At 42.7% G+C, this 6,889-nt stretch overlaps 1 protein-coding gene across 2 annotated transcripts in view; it reads right to left on the reverse strand.

Moving 5' to 3' along the window:
• Positions 1-6,889, reverse strand: part of OCA2 (OCA2 melanosomal transmembrane protein) — a 218,243-nt gene that overhangs the window by 30,785 nt on the left and 180,569 nt on the right. The gene's annotated exons all lie outside the window — the stretch shown is intronic.

Below are 6,889 nucleotides of genomic sequence, written 5' to 3' on the forward strand. Positions count from 1 at the left end.
AAAAAAAAAAAAAAGCTATTACAGAGACTGCTCCCCACAGCACTGACCAAAGACTAGAAATCTTCTCAAACTAGGAACCCTGGAACTGACTCTGGCTGGCAGCCCTGTCCAGAAAGTACGTGGACGAAAGCAGACTGCCCCCGCACCAGGCTTTCCTAGTAATAAAACAGAGCATGAGAATCTAAATACTGAAGCCAGTAAAGCGTTCCCCAAAAAGCCACCTGTAAACTAGGAAATACACAACTGCATACAACACTCGGTACTGAATTCCACACCCTCGGATAGGCACTGGGGGTGTGCAAAACCAAGCTGAATCTGAAACCCAAACGCTAAGAGCAGAAAGAGACAGAAACATGAAGAAATAAAACAAGAAGTCAAAGAAAAAAACAAATCCTGTCAGAAATGAAGATCAAATTATAAGGTGTTCAAGGAAGACCGTAATCAAATGGAAACATAGTAAGAGGCATTAAAGAAAAAAAGCAAACAAGAGACCAAAAACAAACTGAGTAATAAAACGAGCCAGAAAGAAAGTGCCTGAAATGGAGGGAGGCCAATGGGACCCACCATGAAGAGATCCATGAAACAACGAAATATAACAAATGGTCCAGGAACTCTTTCAGGACTCAGAGGAAGACATCACGCTACATGTTAAATAGGCCCAGGGGACACCATGGGATACCTGGGAATATCTTAGGAAAACTATTAGACTGAAGATGAATTAGTAAAATCCTCCAAACCTGTAGCAAAATCAAGTAACTTCAAAAGTAAGAGAACTGGGCTGCCATCAGACGCCCCACACCCATACAGCTGAGGCCTCCATGGAGTAACACCTTCATGAAACCCAAAGAAGGTATGTGTGAGCCAAGGGCGTGCTAGTCAGGAAGCAGAGTATCTTGTCCAATGTGAAGGATTTCGAAGGCAGCCTTAAACCTACAAAAACTCAGGGGTGCTGTACTCAGAAGCTGTTCTTGGGCTCTTAAAGATTAACTTCACCTGTCAAAAGGCAGGATCACTTCAGCAAAAGGGCCAATGGTGAGCATCTAACAGACTTCATCGGGGATCTGAGAGAAATGAGCACAGAACAATGGTGGAAGAAAAATGAATGAGGCTATACGTTTTGAAAGTAGAACTACTTCAATTAGTAAGTGGGCAGAGAAAGAAGGGAGGAGAAAAGTACTGTAGAATAAACTTATCAGTGGTCATCTAGGCAAGAGGCAGAAGTCAAAGGATATCATCAAAGATACACAAACTAGGTATAAAAGACCACGTAAGAAAACAGAAGACTAAAGGCACAGGAAAAAGCCTAAGAACAAAGGTAATCGCTAGAACAATAAAAACCTTTCAAACTGCAAGGAGAAATTTTAGAAAATAAAAGAGCAAAACATATATACATAGAGAGAAACAGCGCAACTAAAATATACATAAAACCTATAATATGGAAAATGTGTGAATCATATCAATAAATGTGAGTGGGCTAAACTCATTTATTCAAAGAAAACAATACTTTTATTTTGGTTCACAAAGCAAATTCCAACAATATACAGTCCATGTGAGACACTCCTAAAACAAAGTGATTTAGAAAGACTAAAAGCTAAGCAAATGATTTGTGATTTCAATGCTGGATAAAGCACAATCAAGCCACAGAGCATTATGCATGACAGAGGGGACGTTTAATTGTGCTAAAAGCTTCAACTCACAGTGGAGACGGAACAGTAGTAAACATGTATCCACCAAATAACACAGTAACCATCTTTCAAAGATCAACAGTAAGAGATTCAAGGACAAGTAAAGAGACGTACTTGTAACAGGAAATACTTAACATGCCACTTTAAATACACACCAGATTTAGTGGACAAAAACTAAGTAAAGATATAAATGACCTAGTATCATACAGGGTAGATTTTAGAAATATGTTTCTACAGTAACAATAGAGAATGCACACATAAAATATGGTCAAATTTGGTCACAAAGAAACCAGAAGTAAGTTCCATCAAAATGAAAATTAATAAATAAAAAGATTCTTCAACCTGGAAATTGAAAAAAACTGTTGTTAAACATCCAACTCAGATGAAAGGCAAGCCACACTGAAAATACAGAAACCCTAGAAGTAACGGTAGTGGAAGCAGTGTTCAGAGGAAAAAGCATCGCCCTAAACACTTATGACAAATAAAACAGACACATAAAAGTAAATGAAATAAATTTGAAATTTGAAAAAAGAAAGAAGGCAAAGTAAGCCAAGAGAAAGCACTAGGAAAGGAATGATAAACACAAATACAGCAACTAACAAGGCAGAAAATAGAAAACTAGACCTAAGAAATACAACAGTCTTATTTTTTGAAAAATAAAATAGAACTAGATGGATCACAAGCCACTAATCAAAAATAAATCCACAGATAAGAAATGACAAGTGGGAAATAACCACCAAAACACACAAAATTTAAAAATAATTACAAGAAAATATTTGCAGACCTCTCGATACCAGCATCTTAGGGTAATTGTAAATTATGTGTCTATTCCAACTTCTGATCCTACTAAAAGTGTAATCCAGTATATTGTCTCTCATAGCTCCAGTAATCAAGACAAGTACGGTACTGGTGAGGAACAGCCATCCAGATCAATATGCCAGAACAGAGAACCCAGGAACAGACCCAGAAGGTACACACAGCTGATGAGTGGCAATTACAAAAGTAACTCAGTGGAGGAAGCACAGCCTTGGCACCAAATGCTGCCAGAGTCCCATGGTATTCACAGGCGCGTGCGCGCGAGAGTGAGAGAGAGAGAGAGACAGAGAGAGAGAGAGAGAGAACCTTGATCTAAACCTCACACCTTATATGAAACTTAAAATGCAACATGAACTCAAATATAACATGTAAATCAATAAAATTTGGGGGAGGGAAGAGCACAGGAGATAATCTTTGAAAAATATCTAGGGCTAGGCAAAGACACCAAAAACACAACACATTTTTTAAAAAATGACACATTGGCCCTCATTAAGATTCAAAACTTTTGCTTTGTAAAAGAACCTGTTAAGTGGATGAACAGACAAGCTGCAGAGTGGGAGAAAGTGTCCTGCTCTATTCATAAGAGTCCCAGGCTACAAACAAGCAGGTGCTCTTCGACGGGTAGATGACTAAATGAACTGTGGCCACCTGTACCACGGAATGCAATGAAAAGGAATAAAATACGGGCCTGAGAAATAACTTGGATGAATTGCCAGGCGGTGATGCTGACTGAAAACAGCCCACACAAAAAGGTCACACGTACAATTCCATTTATGTGACATTCTTGTCATGATAAAGTGTTAGCGATGGAGAACAGATTGGGGAAGGGGTAGAGGTGGTAGGAGGCAGAGCTGGCTGGGAAGGGCCAGCCCCCGGGCACCTCATGGGAGTGGAGCTCTTCTGTGCTTGGACTCAATCAGTGGCATCATCCTGGCTGTGATCTTTCACTGTAGTTTGTCAAGATTTTACCAACAAGGAGGGTTTCTGCACGAAAGGCTCACAGAATGTCTCTGAATTATTTCTTACAACTACACATGAATCTATAATTATCTTGAAAGATAAAGGTTTAAAAAATTAATGAAAGCAAAAAGTATAGATAAAATGGAGCTAAAGTTTATCTGTTTCAACTATAGAATATCTAAAATGCCCTTTCAAAAATTAAATACAAAAATAAGCTAAAACATAGTCACAACATATACATCAGAACTGATTTCTGTAGATGCAAGAGAGCTTCTGAAAAATAGGAAAATTCATCTCTCAAGAGAAAGACAGAGGCAAAGGATATGAATGGAAAGTTTACAAAACAAATGCAAATATTCATTGCTTATACAAAAAAATTATCATCATCTCAGTAGAATTAATTAAAACAAAACATGAGTCTATTGTTAGCCAGCCAGATGAACCTTGAGTGTTCAAATGGCAGTGATGAGTTTCAGCAGAAAAATTCAATAAAATGCATGGAAAGCAACATTTCTGGACGCCAGCTTGTGAATATTTATCTGGATTCTTAAAACATCATTCATTTAGCCAGTTGTTCTATGTCAAAAAATTTACCTTCAATTATCAGAAATGAAACAAAGTTTTATCTGTAAAGATATTTATCACACCATAACAAGAAATAGCAAGGAACCTGAATGCCTCAGCATAAAATAAACCGGGATACATCTGCTTGTTGTAGGCACGGCTATTCTATTTTGGAAGGACAATTAGTGTCCTGCTAAGATGCTCACAATAGAGTGTAAAGAATAACAGGTAGGACACAGTGTGATTTAAAAGCTTTGCAAAAAAGAAATATGTAATCTATGGTAGGCAGGAGAAATGTAAGAAAACACACCACATTACCATCAGTGGCTATTTCTAGGTAGCAAAATTATAGGCTGCTTTTATATTTTATTCTTTTACATATTTTCCATTAAATACTTACCTACATCATGAGAGAAACAGTAATTTTTTAAAATATTCTGCAGTGTATATCACAGGAAGCCACCTTTTATGAAAGGAAATCTTTGAGTTAGATAAATCAAATTAGTACATTTGCAATTGCAAATTAGGCAATTCATGCAAATAAAGGCCTTACCACAATCAGTTAACCATTTCCTGGGAAAAAAACTGCTCTGATTTCTGCACAGTAAGGACCTGGCAAGAAGAATGGTCAGAGCTGGAAGAACTGGATCCAGGCAAAAGCAAGGAAAGGACTCTCTGACCACTCACCCCCTGACACATGCTTCCTCCAAGCAGATGCATGGGATTCACAAGGCTGGGGCTGCTCAGCTCTCGGGGAGACTGCCGGCAGTCTTGCCCAAGCTTTCTGAGGCCACTGAGTTCCTGACGGCCATGCTAGCTGCTCACCAAGTAACTGCACGCACACGCATGCGTGTTTCACACACTGCACACCAAATGCAAGACCTACGTGAAAAGTTCAGTGCACACATGCTTCACCCACCGGTGCTGCGCCTCAGGCACTTTACGTGTCCCAGGTGGAGCGGACAGTCAGGCAGACGCCGTGGTTATATTCTGAAGTGATGCTCGGGAAAGATCAGACTGGGGTTGCCCTAAAAACCTTATTTTTAAAACAATACTAACACCAGGCTTCCCATGCCTACCAGTGAGACCAACTGGTGTTGCAAAAGGCCATGAGGTTTTCCTGCTCCTGAAAGCCAGCCTAGGGGTTGTCAGGTCGTCGACGGGCCAGTATGGTACGCTTGGCCAACCGAAGAAGGGATGGAGGACATGAGAATGACGGCCTTCCTGCCTTGCGGAAGTTGGAGCCCAGCTTGAAGGAGGAGGCAGGGCTGGCACAGAGGGGGAACTGAGTCTCCTGCTGCCAGCCACTCAGCACGCTTGTCTCTGACCCCCTCTCTCGGCTATGCTCTGGGTCTGACCCTCATCAACCGTGGGGCAAAGATGACAAGATGTCAGTGTGTGGCAGGCCACCCTGCAAAGGCCACTGCTGTATTTGCTGTAATAAATGTTGTTCTTGTTAAGATAACTCTTGTTTAGCTGACAGGAGGATTCCTTTTAAGCTCAGCAGAGGCAGACAAGAGTCCAAACAGAAAGAAGTTGGTCAGGCATTAAGTTCTGAACCCTGTCCCTTAGCGGCGGGGTCAGCAATGTGCCCAGGGTCCCACCGGGGGACGCACGTTCAGTGTCCCCTGCGGCTCACACCTACATCACCCAGGAGTGTCACTCAAATGTATGCCTCAGCAACATTACCAAGTAAGACTAGGTTCTTACAAACTATAGAAATGGCCAATATAAAAAGTCTTGCAAAAGCCAGCGTGCTAGTGTTGAGAGAGTATGCTGTGTGTCCTCACCTGGGCATGACGGCCAGGGCTCTGTTCCCAAGCCAGCCCCAGGCAGCAATACCTAGCACAGAGATTGCTGCCTCCACTGGTTACAGGGTTCTCCGCCACTCAGCCAAAGCTGGGGCCCCAAATCTTTACCCGAGGCTGGTTCTGAGAACCATCATCACCCATACACCCAGTACGAGTGTACCAAGAACTCCACAGAAACCTTGCTCAACACCAAATGAAAGAAGTTCAGTTTAACAGCGCCATGTGACATGGGCTTCCGGCTTCTGTTCTGCCCACTCGCCTGTTTGCAATGTGCAGTGTGCCCCTCACACACAGGCATGCCGGCAGTCAGGGCCCCGGTGTGGCCTCAGCTCCTCCTAGAGCAGGCTCTCGTCCATAGGCACTGACTGCGCTCCCCCACCGAGGGCCTCGTCTCTGCGCAGTCCTCTTTAGAGGTGCCCACACAAGAGAGGGACGCTGCTGCCAGGCCTCCCCCAGCCGACCACCTGGCTTCAGTCTGCAGCGTCAAGAGGCCTTTGCTAGCAGGGACTCTGCAGTCCGGCAGGAGAAGGTCAGACCTGGTATGTGCCGTCCTCGTAGACAGGCAGGGCACAAGGGGACAGAGGACGGCCACATGGGATGCCTGGCAGGCCCACAGTCACTTCCCGACCCCCTGCCTCAACCCGAGTCACTCAGAATGTGTGAACCATCCTCTGTATTATGGAGCTAATTGCAGCAATACACTTTTTTCTTTTTTTTCTTTGAGACGGAGTCTCACTCTGTTGCTCAGGCTGGAGTGCAGTGGCGTGATCATCTCAGCTCACTGCAACCTCCACCTCCTGGGTTCAAGTGATTCTCCTGCCTCAGTTTCCTGAGTAGCTGGGACTACAAGTGTGTGCCGCCATGCCTGGCTAATTTTTGTAGTTTAGTACAGATGGGGTTTCACCATATTGGTCAGGCTGGTCTTGAACTCCTGACCACCCACCTCAGCCTCTCAAAGTTCTGGGATTACAAGCATGAGCCACTAAGCTGGGCCTTTTTTTTCTTCTTTTTCTTTTCCCTTTTTTCTCTTTTTTTTTTTTTTTTTTTTTTTTT

Source organism: Cebus imitator, unplaced genomic scaffold, assembly GCF_001604975.1.
Source record: "Cebus imitator isolate Cc_AM_T3 unplaced genomic scaffold, Cebus_imitator-1.0 Scaffold392, whole genome shotgun sequence".
Lineage (NCBI taxonomy): Eukaryota > Metazoa > Chordata > Mammalia > Primates > Cebidae > Cebus > Cebus imitator.